General features: G+C 37.8%; 1 protein-coding gene across 3 annotated transcripts in view; it reads right to left on the reverse strand.

Annotated features, from left to right (window-relative positions):
- The window catches only part of Grid2 (glutamate ionotropic receptor delta type subunit 2), a 1,393,268-nt gene that overhangs the window by 708,745 nt on the left and 664,542 nt on the right, over window positions 1-19,981 (reverse strand). The gene's annotated exons all lie outside the window — the stretch shown is intronic.

Genomic DNA, 19,981 nt, shown 5'->3' on the forward strand with positions numbered 1-19,981 from the left:
GTTTTTAAAACAACAAGGTATATTTAAAGAGGTAAATCTTCTTCAACAAGTGATTCTTTTTTATTTCTCTATAAGATTGTCTTGCCTTGCATTTATAATGCATCTGGAACATCTGTGTACATTCCATCTGGGTTAATAAATACAGCCCTGCATTCAGTGTTTACACTGCATGTTGACTTTTTAATGGTTATTTTTCATTTCAACATTTAAAAGTTTAAGACTAATGAAATCATTCTATTAGTATGACAATCTCATCTTGTTGGTCTCAGGAAATGGCCTGACACTAGCTTTTTTTGTATCTTTCTTCCTTCCCATTTTCAATACATTCTCCATGGAAGTTTTGGTGAAGGATACCAGTGTCACTTCTAGACATTTCATTCTTTTACTATTTTTGCAGGAATGTATTAACAAATATCCAACAAGCCAATGTTCATCAGATGAAAACAGGGATTCTCTGAGGTTTTAGCACTGCCTAATGTAGCCATTGCTAAGACAAGGCAGAAGCACATGGCCTGAGCTATGGTCATTTTCTGACCTTGAGCAGTCTAATTTAACTTCCAGCACTTAACACCTTCATCCATAAAAACAGAGCCACAAATGGTATTTATGCTGTTGGCTTCTTATATTCAAGTAGCCTTGCCCTTGAGTTTAATAGTTTTAAAGTACATGTAATATCTTTGTTAAAATTTAAAAATTCAGTAAAACTACTTATATTCAGGCATACCTCAGAATATACAAAACGTACCATTTTTAACACATTTCCATACCACCCACATATAACAAATGATTTTTTGCTTTTAACTGAACTTTGCTATAAAAACAACACCAAACATAATTGTACCTCATCTCAGACACTTATGTCTAGAAACTTCTCTTGGTTCATTAGTAAAATCAAAACGAAACAAAATATTTTCCTGATTTCACTATACAAAAATATGACTATGGCTTAGTTTATTTTCCAATACAGATGGTATCTTTATAAGTAAATGCTCCAGTCAAACAAACAATAGCAACATCTGTTCATGTGATGGAAACTTCAGAATCAGTGGGGAGCATTTATTAATTTTCAATCACAAAGCAGATCACACAGTAGAAGAAATTCATAGCCATGGTGATTGCTTGCATATTAATTCAATGTCATAAAATTCTATGTTTGAAAAGATAGTATTGGTAGGTGGCAAATATCTTACATTGCTATCACAGTATCACTGATACTTCTCAATAGTTTTATAATTCTGGCCAATCCCTAAAAATAATAACAAAGCTATGGTGTCAATGGAGGCTGTACACACAGCTGCTCTCTGTTAAATGTTTTGAAAATAGAACATCTTTGAAGTGGGGACGTCCAAGAAAATCTGAGCTGATGACAAACAAACTCACACCTCACAGGAGTCAGACCCAGGACCTCCTATTGTTTTAGGAATATTAAAGCAGTTGTTTTAAGATTCCACTGAACATTTTACTAATGTGTTATTGAATCAAATCTGTTTGCACTTCATTATCTAACTAGGCCAAGTAAATACAAAAGGACAATTGTTTAAAATTGATGCAAACCACCCAAACCTTTGTAGTTTATTAAAGTAAATACATCACTTGAATGTAGGTTTCAGGGTGAATTCCTGTTCTAAGTAGTGGCTTTTTTTCCTATTATACAAATAGGAAAGCGAAATTCACTTTTATTTTTAGAAATAGAGAACACAGTGGGGTTCTGCAAAGGATATTTAATAGGCAGATTTTGATATGCTAAACATGTGGTGGGGGAAGACAGCACATGTTTCTATTTTCTTTTATAGCAAAACAGTAACACAGTATTGTCTCAGAGCTTTGAGTAGAGTTTGGGAAGGAACCCCTGCTATCTGGCTGCCTTCATATTGTTCTATAAAAAAGGACATTTTTCCCTGTATTTCAAGACAGGGTTTCTCTGTGTAGCTTTGGAGTCTATCCTGGCACTAGCTCTGTAGACCAGGCTTGCCTGGAACTCACATAGATTCACCTGCCTCTCCCTCCCAAGTGCTGGGATTAAAGGAATGCCTCACCACCACCCAGCTAAAAATGGGTATTCTTCATTGAACACTATTATTGTTAACTAAGATTACTAATACCTGTTTTCATCAAGGAGCCATTAAAGTCTTATCTAATATTTGTATATATGTAAAGGAAAAAAAATATTGTGTTTGACAAACTGGGCATGGCACTCTTGTGAAAATACCACAGAAATTCAACATACACACAAGGAAATAAAAATGAAAACACAATTTTATCTGGTATGTTTGCTTCATGGTGGTATGAGCATTATCCCTGAGTTGATTATCATCTGAAGCCAGACACTGAGGATTTTAGATTCAGAAACCTGAGTCATTACCAGAATATTCATCAGCAACCCCAGAGTTCTGCAGATTTACATAAGCCAAACTGAAAGTGAATTCTACTCCAAACATACTAATACCATGGGAGATTCCTGTCATATTCACATATCACATATACTGGACTAGAACAAACTGATTTTCTAGAATATTCATTTGCCTAAAGGATGCTTGATTTAATATATATATATATATATAGTTATTAAAATTATTTGGGGAATGGAAGTTCAAACAGAATAAGAAGATGGCTCAGTTTTCAATGGCTCCCAGACAAAAACAGTCCAGAAATGGGGTTTACAGTGAAATTTATACATGGGAAGTCACTTTTGTCTTGGGAGCTGGTTGGTTGAAAGGATGGATAGGAGAGTAAAAACACTGACTTTGTGTTAGTGCATATGAAATTTACATTTTATTGACTTAAAATAATTAATATGCTCAGTTGTTGTCTGAGGGACAACCCGTTTTGCCTTTTTATTTACAGTTCTTACCCTCTATCTTGAGCAACTTATCATTAGAGAACTTCCAAAACTACATGGACATAAAGGCGTTGGCAATTTACAGAGTTCACTGTGCCAGGAAAAGTTTGATTTGCCATTTTCTCCATTGAAAAGAAAGTGTGCTAAAAGCATCTTCCATCCAGGAACAGTTGTTGTATTGGCAATCAGGGGAAATGGGTCCCACTGTCAGCTGGTTTCCAGGGCATTAGCAAGCACACTCAACAGCACACCTGGATGAAGTGAGCCACACAGCACATTCCACTGATAGATCATTGTTTTTAATGCATACTTGCAAAATAAATGCATACCTTTATAAGATGATGTTAATAACACACACACATCATTGTGAACAGCAGCTTCTTACAAAAGTGATTGGGAATTGATGCAGAAAATATGTGCGTGTATATCTTCACCTCAATTTATAGCAGTAGTTGATAGCAGTAATTAAAGGCAAAGCATATTTTTTTCATAAAGAACTTTCTCAAAGTTGTCAGTTCACATTCAATCTTAAGCAAATCAGTTAATGGGGATTTTATTTATTATGCTAGATTCATCTTTCCAACTTAGAAAGCAAACCAGTAATGGGTTCACCCAAGGTGAATGTGGATCCTTAAGGAACAGAACATCCATACAGTTTCATAGACTCAAATTAGTGCTCAAAGCCATTTCTGAGGAGAAATGTTACCAAAGTGATTGAAAAGGCACAGGGGAAAAAAACAGAGCCATGTATCAGGGATAAAAAGATATCAGATCAAATAACAGAGCCAGCTCTGCTATTTCAGCCATTTCAAAACAACTTCAGACAAGACAATAAAGCCCAGAAAGACTGAGGAGGGTATGAAAACATGAGAAAGAAGCAGGAGACAGAGACAAAGACAGAGAGACAGAGACAGACAGAACGAGTAAATGAGCTATTACAGTGCCTAACAGGGAATTTTCCTGTTTCAAACAAATGCCATTCTACTAATATCTCAAATCCAGGTTCAAAATAAAAACATTAACAGCAAAACCTGTCAGCTTAAAAGAGAAGTGAACCTATGAAAAGGATAAATTAATTAGAATTTGAGTAATAGGCTCCATAATCTGAGTACTCCCAATTGAGTGCTTTTACTAGGTAAGCATTCAGTTCATTTAAATATGCTGGAAGTCTAGGCTTTCACATCATGAAAGTACTGATTGAGCTGTCTCCATGTGCACAAAACACTTTTCTCTGTGAATTCTCAGGCAAATATCCACACTGCAGTCCATCGTCTGTCTAAATAACTTCCAATCAAGAAACACCTTCCTCGTATGGAATTCTTTTGCCAATTAAAAATACTTTTAGCCTTTCACCTTTTATGTTTAAAAAGAACCAGGAAATAAGAATTAGTGAGCACATATCAGATTGAAGTTCATTTCTGCTGAGGAGCTATCTGACCTGTTAAACAGTTCCATCCCTTAAGGAGGCAAGGTAAATTTTGGAAATTAGCAACCATGCTCAGTGTTGTGGGTGTGCACCATATTAAACTGTGAACCTCCTAAGGGATTGTCAATGCTTCATTCCTCAAGTAGTGAAAAACCCGACAGGAAATGAAGTAATTGGGAGGGATGGGATTCCCCAGGTCTTTTTAATAGCATCAAAATTCTAAAAGTATATGCTTACATAGAAAATATTTTCATGTTATTTTGCATGATATGAACTCATGCAATCATTTCCTTTGTGCTCTGTTTTAGCACAATGAATGATATAATGAATGATACAATGAAGTATTTATTAAGCATATAAAGGTACTATGTCAAAGACTGATGAAAATATGGAGCTCAAAACCATACCATGACCTAAAGATGCTCCTTATTGATTTTACTGGGAACAATGAGCAGTGTCCACACAGTACTGTGTAATACTAATTTCTCTTCTTGAACATAAAAGTTCTTTCATTGTGCCTGATATGTAAATCAATTACAATTTCTATTTCAAGTATTGGTCTTCAGACCAGTTCAGTGGTTTCATTGCTTGCTAATTGAATTAAGTGAGCATACATAACTTAATGCCAGGAAATAGAATCCCCACATAACATTATGATGACATCCTAGTCCTGGTCACTTCCATTCAAACCATAACTGCTATCTCCAGAACACTCTCTTGTATCAGTTGCTTTATATGTAGGGAAAACTACAAGCCAACAATCTGTTTTTTCATAGATGAGGAATGGTTGGCTCAGATTTCTGCCTCACTGTGGACTGTATAAAATGGTGTAGTCAAGTTTGACGTGGCCTTTCACCTTACAAGTAGGGACATGGCATTTGACAATTTTGAACACAACCAGTTCTCCACAGGAATAATTAAAACAATAATATTATAGATAAATAAATACATCCATGTTTTTACTAGCTATTTTAATTTCCCTTAGTAACCCAAAAATAAGATTAGACTGGATTTTTTTCTGATGTTGCTTAATTTAATCTCTTCATAGAATACTCACTTGGAAGCACAGGAAAAGCTAAGAGATTCAGTGTAAAACATGAGAGGTTATTTCAAAGGAGAATTTCTTACATTTAGTCCTTTTAAAGAAATAATATGTTAGAAAGATTTAGCCAATTAACAAGTGACATCAATGTGAAATACACATTCTCTTAGAAGGAAGGAAGGAGAAAAATGATTTAACTGGATGTGAGGCGTCTCAGTTTAGGTTTCTATTGCTGTGAAGAGGCAGCATAACCACAGGAACTCTTATAAAGGAAAACATTTAACTGGGGCTGGTTTAGAGTTTCTGAGGTTTAGTCCATTATAATAATGACAAGAAGCATGGTGGTATGTAGGCTCGCATGGTGTTGGAAAAGGTGCTGAGAGTTCTACATCATGATCTGTAAGCAGCATAAAGAGACTGTGTTCCACACTGGTTGTAGCTTGAGCATATGAGAACTCAAAGCCTGCCCTCACAGAGCCACACTTCCTCCGACAAGGTCATACCTACTCTAACAAGGTCACACCTCCTAAATTCCACTCCCAATGGGCTGAACATTCAAACACATGTCTATGGCAGCCATTTCTATTTAAAGCACCACATTCCTTTCCCTGGCCACATAGGCATGTATCTGTAACATAATGCAGAATTGCATTCAGTCCACCTTAAAAGTCCCCATAGTCTATAACAGTCTCAACTCTGTTTAAAAGTTCAAAGTCTCTTCTGAGATTCATACAATCTCTTAACTCTAATCCCCTGTAAAATGAAAATCAAAATACAGATCACATACTTTCAACACATAATGGCAAAGGATATATATTTCCATTATAAAAGATAGGAAAGGGAGCCTAGTGAGGAAATATTAGACTAAAGGAAGACCAAAAACCATCAGGGAAAAATCGAAACTCTGCACCCCCATGCATCAAAGCACTAGTCAGATCTCCATCTCCTTTTATTTTTGGTGAGTGCAACACACTTCTTTCTCTTGGGCTGGTTCTATTCCCTCTTAGCAGCTATCGCACAACTCTGAAATCTCCAATATCTTAGAGTCTCAGAGGCAATCAAGGCATTACCTTCACAGCTTCTTACAATGGTCTGGTCTCTCTCGGTCTTTGTGGTAGTCTGAATATAACTGGCCCCCATAAGGTCATAGGCAGTAGTGGTATTAGAAAAAATGGCTTTATTGGAGTTGATATGGCCTTCTTGGGGCAAAGTGTGTCACTGGGGAGGGGTGAGGTCTGCTATGTTCAAGCTACACCCAGTGTCACAATTCACTGCCTGTTGACTGAGAATCAAGATGATGGACTCTCAGCTTCTTTCGCCAGCATGCCACTATCTACCATCATGATAATGGACTAAACATCTAAAATTGTAAGACAACATAAATTTAAATGTTATACTTTATAAGAGTTGCTATGGATCCGTTTTCTCTTCACAGTAATAGAAACTCTAACAAAGTTAGGTGCCACACACCTTGCCTCAGAAGCCTTCCTTAGCCATCGAGGGAGATTCCATAACCCTTTCCTTCTACTCTTTACTCTAAAAACAGAACCACATGGCTGAAGTTACCAAGTTCTACTGCTTTCTGAGCCTGTACATGTTCCCCGTTGTTCTACTGCATCTTCAGAAGCTTTCTGTTTTTCATTATTTACTTTACTGCCTAAGCTTGGTTGTCCTGGACCTTGCTCTGTAGACCTGGCAGTCCTAGAACTCAGACTTCTGCATGCCTCTGTCTCCTGAGTGCTGGGATTGAAAGCATGTACCCCCATACCTGGACCTAAACTGTTCTTTAATTCCTTTTCACAAGATGGAAGCTTAAATGGATGGGATCTTGGCTTGAGGACTCCATTCCCTTTATTTCATTTTACATCAGACTTCTCTTAATATGAATCACTGCTGTTGACTTAACTAATGGACCCATACTGATGAAAATGCCTGGAAGTGTGGTTGGGTTGGGGTCATGTTTTCCTGTGCAGAGAAGACAGTTGGAAATGTGATTGGCAATAATACAGTGTAAGACCCATTGAAGAAACTAGTTACTGGCTACATCTCAATGCCAGAACACTTGTAGAAAGGTGAAAGGAGGTGTAAGTTTTGAAAAGCTACAGGGATCCTGCAGTTTAGAAAACCAGTGTTCTACACCTTCAACTAGTGCACATCACAAGGCAATGGCTCCTTTATTATTATCTCAGCAATGAATCTGCCTCAGGCAGGTAGGCCAGGCAATGCAATTGGTACCCTTTGAAATGCAGTCAGGTAGACACACTAATTGCTAGATTTCTCAGATACTTATACCCTATATGGAAGAAAACTCATTTATGTTGTCACACCTAGTCGTCATTTAAATTCATATCAAGTTGTGCTTTTCTTCCTAAATTTGTCTGCTTGCTCCCTTCTTATCCTGTCTCCTCTTCACGCCTTCCCTCCCATCTTGTCTCCTCTCCTTTTCTCTTCTCTTTTCCCCTTTCTCTATCCTCTCCTGTCTTCCCCTCTGTTTTCCTCTTCTCCCCTTCTTTCTCTTCTTTTCACCCCTTTTCTTTTCCCAATAAAATTAAATACCTAAAGCAGGCTGGCCTGCTAGTTTAATGGGTTAATCTTATAACTTCATATTGCTTTTAAGCCCAGCATTTCATCTTGAAAAAGAACAGCAATGTTGGAAACCTCTGGGTAACTTAGGATCATTCTAAGGTTTACACCAAAAGTAGTTACGGAAATGCAAACCTTAGGTTCTAACAACCAAAGTCAGTGGCTTTTCTTTGAAACTGAGTTTCTTCCAAAAGTTTGTGATGCCTTATTGTGCACAGACCTAAGGTCAAGTGGGTTGGGCAAGTTGTAAATTGCTTAAAAATACTCCTTGACTTGTAAGGAAAGTGTGGCTATGAGGAGTGATGTGCCCCACATCCCTTCCTGGATTCCAGGTGCTCTGGGCTGCAAGCCCTGCTGCTAGTTTAGCTCAGATCACCACAAGTTAGCTGTGGGAACATCTCTGTTGCTCTCTGTTTTCTCTGTAAGCCCAGGGTAAGAATGAATGGCATATTGGATCTCTTAAATCAAGGAGTAGCAGCAGTATTCTTTTCTTTTGCAAGCTCATGTTCAACATATATAGTGATCTTGTCATGCCAACAGTGAAGTATTATCTCATGAGTCACTGGGAATTTTAAAATTCTTTCACTCTGACATTACTTTAGGACAGAATACATAATACCTGTTACTCCAGTCCCGACATTCTGTTTCTACCTATGCTAAAAAGTCACTAGCATGAAAAAATATGTACTAATAATCATCATAGTTAATCCTTCCATTATTTCACAGTTTCACTTTTGAGAAAGTGTCTTGTTAGAAAGCACAGGTAACCCTAGATGGTTTGATTCCCCTGACCCAGTTTCCTCACTAATGGCATTAACAAAGTGCACCACCACACCAGCTCTATGCTCCGTTGGAGGTCAGTCCCAAGACTTGCTGCATGCTTGATAAACATCTACCAACTGAGCTAGATGCCTCTGTCCCCAAACACTTCAATATCATTAATAAAGACTATTGCATTGATTTTCATTCATAGTACTTCCTAGATAGTTATTTATGACAAAAGAGGGGATTGGAGTGCCTGACCCTATGAAATCTTTCACGAGGACTTACGGCTGTGAACTTTTTGCATAAGCACACTGTCTAAAATATCCACCAAGCTCCCAAACAAAACAAACTGCCCATATACATATGCTTTGGCTATTACTTGCTGAGGGAAATGTAGCCTCACAATGTATGTTTGATTCAGATTTCTTATCTGTAAAAAGGGGCAAAACACTGAATTTGCTGACTAGGCATGTGGTGACTATGAAGAATACAAACATAAAGCCCCAAACAGTGCCCATAATAGAAGGAAAATATTTTGACTGTCAGCTCATAGACTGACAACTACTTCACACCATTTATAGTTGACTCATTTCTTGCTGCAGAATAGTTATAAATATATAAATGTATATGATTAATCCTTTTCACTTCCTCACTCATTTAACATTTAAAATCTTAGGCATACTGACCATCAGATGGCATGTTCCAGATGGCATACTCAAAAATCACATATTAGTGTTCACATTAAGTGCTCTTTTACAGAGTTAAATGCTAGTTGGATAAATCACACTCTTAAAAAACACATTTCATGATGAACATATTTTAAAAGAGTGCTGGTCACATGGAAATCTGTTGAGCTGAAACTTATAAATCATGCTGCACTGTTTACACATATGTCATTTAGAAAATGCACAGTAACAGTCTAATGACATATATTATTAAACTTTATTTATTAAACAATAATAACATATATTATTAAACTTTCCCGCTCTTTTAAAAACACGATTATGATGGATTTCTCTTTAAAACTTTAATTTCATGTCTCCAAAAAATCTCTTTTTGGAAAAAATGAGTTCTTTATACAATATTGAAATAACTATCCTAGCAATCTGAGTGGAGCCTTTTGATGAATAGAGATCATTCTACATCTATTGGATGAGTTACCTTCATTTGTTTCTTAACCTTCCCCAGGGCTTATTTCTAGAGAGGTGCTTACATGTTTGAAGGAAGAACAGTTCCCTTTTTATTATTTGACAAATCAAAATACTTACATGACTTAGATATAATACAATAAAATGAAAATTATTTTATAAAGTAGGTTTAAGGAATAAGTGTCATTCTTATTGTGGAGTAAAAGAACTTTCTGATACAGCAAGGTCTATATATGAAATTCTGACAAAGAAAAATTCCAAGTGGAAATGATATCCATTGTCACATGCATAATAAATTTTTGTGCTTCTAAAGTATTGAATTATTTAGACAAGATCTCACCAAGTTGTTCCAGGCTGGTCCTACTTTACAATGTAAGTTTAGGTAAAACACATAGTCATTCTTCCTCCTCAGTCTCCCCAGTGCTGGGGTTATAAGTATGCTAATGAAACTAGAAAATAAAAGAACCTTGGTCAAAAGCATCTTACTTTATGGATGCAATGCTTGTTCATTTTTTCTACCAGGATTTTATCTCACAAAGGAAACAGTGACAATTATTCCAATATAAAGCTTTGATCTTGAAAACATCATCCCGGCCCATACCTAAATTAAGCCACAGGACTGGACCGCTCTAAGCCCAAGACACTCATTTCAAGGACTATTTCAGGCACACCCAGACAACACTTTTGTTTGGAAGCCACAGTAGGTGGATTTGCTCAGCTGCACATAACTGCAATCCTTGTAAAAGCTTTGATGCTCCTGAATGAGAGGTGGAGCACTGACTGCAGACATTTAACGTATTAACTGTCTAAGACTTCAAAGGAAGTATGATTAACTCAATGACACACAATTGCTCCAGGGACAAAAAAAAAAATTAAGGCACCAAACTCAATTCATATGCTTAATTTTTTCCCATAGCAATTACATGACAATAGTAAGTGAGCAATTTCTTTTCTAAAATTCATTTAAAAAATATTCTGAGTTAGAATTTCTCTTGAACACTCCTTAACTTCCCATGCCTGCTTCTACCACACCAGCAGCAATGGAGCTGAAACCTTGTTGTTCTCCAAGAACAGAGCATTGCTCATTTGCCTCCAACAGTCTTAAGTGATTACTGAGCTTGGCTGGTATTCTGCCCTAGTCATAACCTTTCCTTCCTCCACCTTTCCTATTATCCCAATCCTTCCAGACCCTTCTTGCTGCATTTCCCTTTCTATCCATCATGTGCTAAGCCATTTTTACAAATACTTCTCAGCACCTGATGCTCATGGACCACTTTGACCCCTAACATGTAGCTTATTAGTTTCAAACTCTGATTCTCTCCCAACCATTAATCAATCCTTTCTGGAGTCACTCAGGAGTTGGACACTGTAAGAGGGAACAATGACATTGTGGCTATATCTGGACAGGACTTTAATTTACCAACTGTGAATTTAAAATTTGTCAAATACTATATGATGTACTTTGTAAATGCAAGATGTCATAGGTTACTATTTCTTAAAAATGATGAAATTGGTCCTTAAAATAATAACAATGTCATTATTATTATTGTTTATTATTATTATTGTTGTTTGTTTTTCGAGACAGAGTTTCTCTGTATTGCTTTGGAGTCTGTCCTGGAACTCGCTCTTAGACCAGGCTGGCCTCAAACTCACAGAGATCAGCCTGCCTCTGCCTCCTGGGTGCTGGGATTAAAGGTGTGTGCCACTAACACCCAGCTATTACTGTTATTATTGACACAGGGTATCATTATGTGGCCCTGGATGAGATAGAACTCCCTGATGTCTACTTGTCTTTGCCTCCTGTTTATTAGGCTTAAAGGAATGCACTACCACACCAGGAAAAATTGTTTTTTTAGTCCTTTTTATTTATTAAGTTGAACTCTCTAGGATTCTGAAGTTTATGATATTCTATAATAACCAACTCAAGAAGGTTAAAGAGAATCATTCCCTAATCCTATTAAAACGTACAGATTGGAGAGATATGTAAGACAGCAACCTGGAGAGGGAAAAGAAGCCATCAGGAAAATGTTTGAAATACATGACCAAAAAGTCACAAGCCAAGAAAATAGAGAATCTGGAGGCTGAAGCTGGGGACTACACACTACCAGAAGGAGCAGGGGTTGTACAAGGCACTCTGTGCTGTGAGCTAGACAGAGGTACTCAGACTTACACATGCCAGCCACGCAGAGAATAAGAAGCAATGCATAGTGGGAAAGAAATGAGAGTACAGAAGTTTCCTGTCACTCCTGTCTATGCATCCTGTAACACCATTGGAACACTGACTCTTGTGTTAGTATTATTGCTTATAATGGAAACATGAGACCTCATTCCTATAAGCTCCGAGTCTACACATGTCCATGTGAAGCCACTTCGTATCTATTATATATTGTAAATTTGTTAACACTAAACTCATGGCAAACAGTACCATAACACAAGCCTAAATCCAGATGTTCTCCTGGAGAATAACTGCAATGCTCTGTTGAGTTTAGCGGCACTAGTCAGCACCTCAGCACTGGACTCAGAAACACACACACATTTACACACACACACACACACACACACACACACGCACACACACACACACGCACACACATGCACATACAAACGCATGCACACACATGCACATGTACATGCACTCATACACACATATACATGGACACACACACAATTCATAAACCACTCAGTATACTGTTGGTGGGATGCTTATTTAGGGTTTGAGAGTGGAAAGTGAATAAGCAAAGTGGTTTTGTTTGACCTTAGCTAGGAACAGAGGCTGTTGTAAAGGCAATGATTGTGGCACTGGTGTTGATTTTGGATTTACAAATAAATTCTTGTTAGTAGTGAAATTTGGAAATGCATAATCAGGGATTAAGAAAGACCAAGTGTATACACTGCTGTTTACAAAAGTCCCTGAAAGTGAAATTTACCCTTTTGTAAAAACAACAACAACAAAATAACATATCTCCTTTAAGCCAGCTAACCCAAACAACAACAATACCCACAAGTGTTATAGGGCTTGAGGAAAGGCTCAGAGGTTAAAAACATGTGCTGCTCCTGAAAAGAACCTAAGTTCAACTTCAGGCATCTGTGTCAGGTGACTCACCACCACTTGCAACTACAGTTTCCAGGAATTATACACTTCTGCCTTCTGTGAACAACTGCACTTGCATGCATGTACAGGTCATTTTTAAAGCATGGCATAAGTGAACTTTCTGAGAGTGAATTAGAACAACTAACAATGGTGTAATTTAGTGTCACCACTAAAGTGAAGACAAAGCATGTCACACATGCAAACCATTGGCTACATCTCCAGAAGAAAGAAAATATCTCATGTCTTTAATCTGAGGGGTAGGGCACCAGAGTATAGTGAGCCAATGCAAGTGGTGTACTGAGTTACAGGACATTTCATACGGCCTTTTATAATGAGTCAAATTACCAATTTGATCTTAAAGACATGTTTTTGAAGATTTTTTCTTAATATATATATATATATATATGTACATATATATATACATATATGTACACATACATATGTGTGTGTGTGTGTGTGTGTTTTGCCTATATCTGCACATGAGCACTGTGTATGTGCCTAGCACCCAAGGAACCAGAAGTGGGTGTTGAGGTCTCCTGAAACTGGAATTAAGGACTGTGGGTATTTAGAACTGGACCTGGACCTTCATAAGAACAGCAACTGCTCTTAATCATAGAACTATCACTCTGGAAGCAAGAGAGATAGTTCTTATTCTTAAAAATAAGAATAATAAATGCTAGTTATAACATCCTTGTCTTTAGAAGATACTTGGAGATATTCCACAAAGAGTGGAGACAGGGAAACTATAATTCATGGGATTCAGAAGCATCAGAGCTGAATGAATGATGGGAGCAGAGGAAGAAAAAGGAACTAGAGGAAGGAAGCTTTCAGTCAGGAGTTTGGAGAGGTGCAAGTAAGGATAAGACTTAGAATTTATATAGTCAACAAAGAGAAAAGAAAATTAATAATGAAAACAAAAAGCCAGAGGCTGAGTGAGAAAGTTCAATATAATGTATCTTAATCCTCTGTTGTGACATAAAAACAATTTCTAAAGATAAAGGGGTAAGCATGTACATACATTTATATCTTGTACCATAAACTTTAACAAAGATATAAAAAATATATTTACTGTGCCAAACTAAGAGACACATGCTTGGGCTTCTAGCTCTGTATGTGAGTAAGGGATTGTGCATGTCAGAGTAGGAGCATGGGGAGACAGTGAAGTACCTTTGTGGGTCCTACACTGCACAGAATAGGTGTCTTAGCAATAATGCAACTTAGGACAAGCATGGTATGTACTCACTCATATATAGATATTAGACATAGAGCAAAGATTGCCAGCCTACAATCCACACTTCCACAGAAGTTAGGACCAAAGGAGGACTCTAAGAGGGACATACATGGATGTAGAGGTCATGAGGGAGCAGAAAGGTTGAGTCAGGGGAAGAATAGAAGAAAGGGTGTGTGATAGGTAAGGTTTTAGTTGGGGGGTGTTAGGGGCGAATGGGAGGGATAAGGTAACTGGGATTGTCATGTAAAACAATCTTGTTTCTAATTCAAATAAAAAATGATAAAAAAAGAGAGACATACATGGTCCCCCAAAGAAGGGGAAAGGGACAAGATATCTGGGGGGGATATGGGAGGGAGGAGAAAGAGAAGGGAAGAAGAGGAGAGGGGAGAGCATGAAAGATCAGGAAAATTGAGTCAGGGGAAGAATAAAGGAGAGCAATTAAAGAGATACCATAATAGGTGGATCCGTAATAGGTTTAAAGAGAAATCTGGCACTTGGGAAATGTCCAGAGATCCACAAGGATGACCCCAATAAGAATCCAAGCAATAGTGGAGGGGATACCTTAAATGCCCTTCCCCTGTAGTGATATTGATGACTATCTTAAATGCCACCCTATAGCCTTCATCCAGTAGCTGATGGAAGCAGAAGCAGAGACCCACATCTAAGCACTGGGGTGAAGTCCTGGAATCCAGTTGTGGAGAGAGAGGAGTGATGAGCAAAGGAGTCAAGACCATGTTAGGGAAACCCACAGAAACAGCTGACCTGAGCAAGTGGAGCTCACAGACCCCAGGCTGACAGATGGGGAGCCAGCATAGGACCAAACCGGGCCACCTGAATGTGGGTGTCAGTTAGGAGGCCTGGGCAGTCTATGGGGCCTCTGGCAGTGGAACCAGTATTTATCCCTAGTGTACAATGGACTTTGGGATTCCATTCCCCATAGAGAGCTACTCTAGATATATGGGGGAGGGCCTAGGCCGGGCCCCAAATGACTTGACAGATTTTGATGACTCCCCCATGGATAGCCTCACCTTCCTTGGGCAGTGGATGGGGGTGGAATGGGGGAGGTTATGGTGGGGAGCATGAGAGCAATGGAGGGAGAGGGAAGTGGGATTGATTTGTAAAATATGATTGTTTCTAATTTAAATAAAATTTATATAAAATGAAACAAAAAGATATGTATTCTAACTCCATTCATAGGTAGTGCAGATGTGGGTGACATACTCCATTTGCATCTATCATATTATAAGGAGAATAAGAATGAAGCAAAATAATAAGCTAAAAGAAAAATAAGTTACACATATAGCTAGCAATGAGGTGTTATACAACCACTACAATTAAAAGCGACATTTCATAGATATTAGTGGAATGCTATCCTTAAAATATTAAACAAAAGTATATGGGGAATGTATGTATGTTAAGTATATGACTGCATCTATTAAAGGGAATGGCAGTCCTTGGTGTTGTATGCCTTTGCGCTGATTCAACTGAAATACCAAGGGAAACTCATTATTTGTTTCAAGAGAAGGAAATTGTCAATGAGCATTAGTGGCAGGCAGTTTTTCTTTTAGAGATTTAACATTTTAAATGATATGAATCTATAGAATATTCTAAAAGTAAATAAAACTCAAAGACTAGAAATGTTATTCTTTCTTACATGATGATGGAAATGAGAGATGCAGAAGGCAGGAATCTCATTTTCCAATGTGAAAACCGTCAGACAAATGATTTCTCTTACCTCTGTCTCGCACACATGCTTGCACCGTCTGAGTTGTGATTTGCTCTACATTGCTCGTCTGACAAATTGTTATTCATCTTTCAGGATTCTCCTGGAGACTCTGAAACTGTTTCTACCCTAGTTCTTTGCAGTTAGTTCTATCCTTCATTGTAAAGTTTTTCTTTATTTACTTAGCCCAGCCTGCCTTCTCAACTGTATGTTAGCTTTTGAACAGTCCCTGAATGCAAAGCTACTGGCCATGGTATTAGCTGCCTTCAACATGGATGTGGTCATGTCAATCAGCCTCCTCCCAAAGAAGTCAGCACACTCCTAGTACCCGGAAAGAGGAATCTGGCATGGTGGCCTCTGAAAAGAGCTGGTTGAGAAACTGGTAGCACCAGTCAGGTTCTAACATGCACAGTGAGAGAATGGGTTAGCCTGGATTCTCATTGCCATTCCTTCACTGTTGTGCAGGTTGACGATGGGTTAAACATCTACACAAAGGAGGTGTTGGTATGGAAAAATATAACGGAGTGAGAGACAACAGAGAATTTTCAAAGGAAAAACTGAGCAAGGATTTTATGTGTTTATTAACAAAAAAAGAAAGCATTAAATTATTACAGAAATGTAGGATTACCGTCAAAGACAGGGATCAAAATAAGAATAAAAAATGATGAATGGTGTTGAAATCAATAGCAGCAATACAGCAAGGGCAAAGAAACTCCTTTAACTAAGTCTAAACAGACTCCACCCACCTCCCAACAATGAGAGGACACTGGTCCTGCATAGCTTCGCTTCTAGGGGTCAGTAGCCCCTAGTAGGCGCTTACCATTCTGGGCCCTTACCTTGTCAATGTTCTTTCATTCACCCCTTCTAAACCCCACTATTTGCTGTTGTTGCCCCAAGACTGTATAAAATGTGTAAAATACATCATGATGCATATATTAACAATGAAACATCTTCTATTCCTACTATTCTTCACATAGTTTAAAAAATATTTACTTTTCTTCACTCAACTTGACTTTCAAGTAAATATACAACACACACCAGTCCATTTTCTTCCTGCCTCTTCATAGCTCTGCTCTGTCCCCTGCCCCACTCCCAATTGCTTTTTTTGTCCATGGTGGTCCTGTTGGTTAGAATATCTTCCTGTCCTTTGTCAGATATGAAACCCAAGGAACATCTTCAGGACACTGCTTAGTACAAGCTCTGTCAACATTCCCACAACCACACTCTAGCTCTGCAAAAAGACAGTGGCTCCCATTTCCTAAGGTGGCAATGTGCATGGGCCCTGCCATGCCTGTATCCCACTCTCCTCCGTTGTTCATCCATTGCACAAGACCAGATTCTTGAACAAAGGTCCAGATATGCCTGACCATAGTCTCATTAATATCTAGGATTTAACACTAAGGCTATGCTTATTTAAAAAAAAGAGGGAAAAATCCAACAGCTTTAGCTTTGGTTTTTCTCCTGGACTTCAGTGATAGCCTTACTCACACCCTTTCTGGAAACCTCTGTGAGGTATACTGGGGGAAGTTTGCTTAGTATCAGTCTCAAACCTATCACTTTCTAGTTTTGTCATACTGATACAAGCTTATTTCTCCTGCCATATTGACTTATAGCCATTAACAGCATCTGTCATGGGATAGGTTTTGTCAAGAGAAAATGAGGTCATTAGGGTGAACTCTAATCCAAAGTACCTACTGTCTTTCACAAACCGAAGTCGGGACACATATATAGAGGGACAATGCTAAGGAACGTGAGGAAAATACAGACATTTCTAATCTGGAGAGAAGGCTGGTACTGTTGCAAAGAGCTCTCAGAATGAAATAAGTCTGTCAATACATTGGTTTGGTACATGTGGACCATTGATTGTGAGGTAGTACATTTCCTGTGTTGAAGGAAATCATATTTGGTTAGTGAACCTCTAGAAAACTACTATGGCTCCAAGATCTCCTGGGAGCCAGTTTTAAAATGCTCACAATTTCTGATTTTCAGCTATTGGAACTTTGATAATCTGCCACTAAGTGACTTACTCATTTAGCCTCATGACCCTCAACCTCCAGAACTTAGAGGTCTTTACCTCTTCTTCAGAGAAGGATCAATTGTTCCCCATGCCTCTCCATCTATGGGATATGCATAGCACATGTCCTGAGCATGCCATCCCTTTTCAGTTCATTAATTGCAGGGCTTCTCCTAATACATGCCTAACAGCCATCAAGCCCTGTGTCCTTATTCAACTTTGTGTCTTTTTAAAATAGAAAGCATGTTTAAATATTTTCTATATGCCAGGCTAGTGTGCAATAGAAAAGGAAAAACTTCTAGACATTACGATTTTTTTTAACATTTACTGGTTGTCAAGCCTGCCCAGGTACTTTGGGAGGCTTATTATGATATAATCTTATTAATTTGTATTGTATTCGTACTATATTGAAATCAACGTATTCTCATTTCTTTGATGACCAAATAGAGTCTCAAAAATACTAATAATATTCATGTAAAATGTGACCATATTGGAACTTAGATAAACTTAAAATATGTGTCCTATGATTTCTCCATGGGAATTCATACCCATGTTATAAAGTCCAAATCAAGTATGCCTTGTTAATAAAAATCTCTGATCATCTCAGACAGAAGTACCAGAGTTATTTCAACTTTGTAATTCATTATTCCAGTTCATTTTTCACTGTCCATTTTCTAGAAGACTTCATACTTTTGAAATGCAGCAGTTTCCATGTAAAGTGTCCCTTTATCAAATGCTTTACCAAATACTTAGTCCTAAATGCAATGTGCAAAATGGGAATGACCAGGCAGTGTGGGCTGTACTTCATCATTAGTTTAATCCAGTGATGTACCCTTCTTTGGTGGCACTATTGCAAATGGGAGAAGCTTTTCAAGCTGGGGCCTAATGGGAGGAAATATTTGATGTTAACTGTTAATACATTTTGTTATAACAATCTGCTGACAGATTTTGTTATACAATTTTGAAGGTCACAGAGGGGCATTTTCTTAGAGATGATACCTTATCCCAAGCCTGTTTCTGGGCCTTCCTGATTTCTTCCCATCATGAGATAAGCAGATTTCCTAGGCCACCTACTCCTCACCATGATGGAAAGCTTCCCTCAATCCTAGAGCTCATGGACTGACACCTTTGGAACCAGGAGACCAATAAAACATTTATGTTCTAAGGTTCTATTTCCTCAGACATTTTGTCACAGACAGAAAAGGCGAATAACACATAAAGCAAAGGGTAGAGTATAAAATTGGGTATTTTTTTTTCTGTTACAGAAAAAGACTAGTCTTCTGTGTGAATTCATCATTTGCTAAACCCAAGGCCAAAGTTCTCTCTTGTGTTTAAATTCTCATAGCAAAATCTATGCTAAAATTCAACTGGTATAAGTGTTCCAGTATTGAATGATTTGTATTCTATTTCAAAATCCTTAATAGGCACCAAATTATATAGTATCAAAGGACACCTGAGTTTAAAGAGTTAATGGAATAAAACTAGGAAAATGATGGGAAAAATTCACCAATTAAAGCCCACAAAGCTAAAAACAGTGTGTGAAAGTATGTAATGAAATGAACAGTGCTATCATTAAATGTAATTAAACACCTAAGGTTTAAAAAAAAAGGCAAGGATCTTTGCATGTCAATTGCAATCATTTTAGGGTACAGAAAGGCCATCTGAATCACTACAATCTCACCAGTACTTTTAATAAATTTTATTGCATCTAGCCACATTCACAGATAAAACTAACATTTGCAGATATGGCATCACATTATACTGAGTGGCCATCACTTTGCAGTTTCAAAGTGTCTTAATTGTCCATCTTGGTACAGATTCCCAGAGCAGGAGTGGAGCTGTGGTGCGTTTTGTGGAATAATTTTGCTTTGGCAGTCAGAGTCTGATTCTAATAAATCTTTTCTCCCGAATACAATTTATCTTGCAGTAACAACAGCAACAACTCAAAAGGATTAGCTACACACTTGTGAATACATTTCTGAATTTGCTAGATTCAGTCAAGTCAAGAGCACTTTGAAAACCCATAAGATTTCTGAAACTTGTCCTGGCCATTTGCCTAAATATAAAAGTACAGACAGTCCTAGTAATTAGCTGGGCAATATGGGGTAAATGAGATGAG

Source organism: Cricetulus griseus, chromosome 8 (assembly GCF_003668045.3).
Source record: "Cricetulus griseus strain 17A/GY chromosome 8, alternate assembly CriGri-PICRH-1.0, whole genome shotgun sequence".
NCBI classification, from domain to species: Eukaryota; Metazoa; Chordata; class Mammalia; order Rodentia; family Cricetidae; genus Cricetulus; species Cricetulus griseus.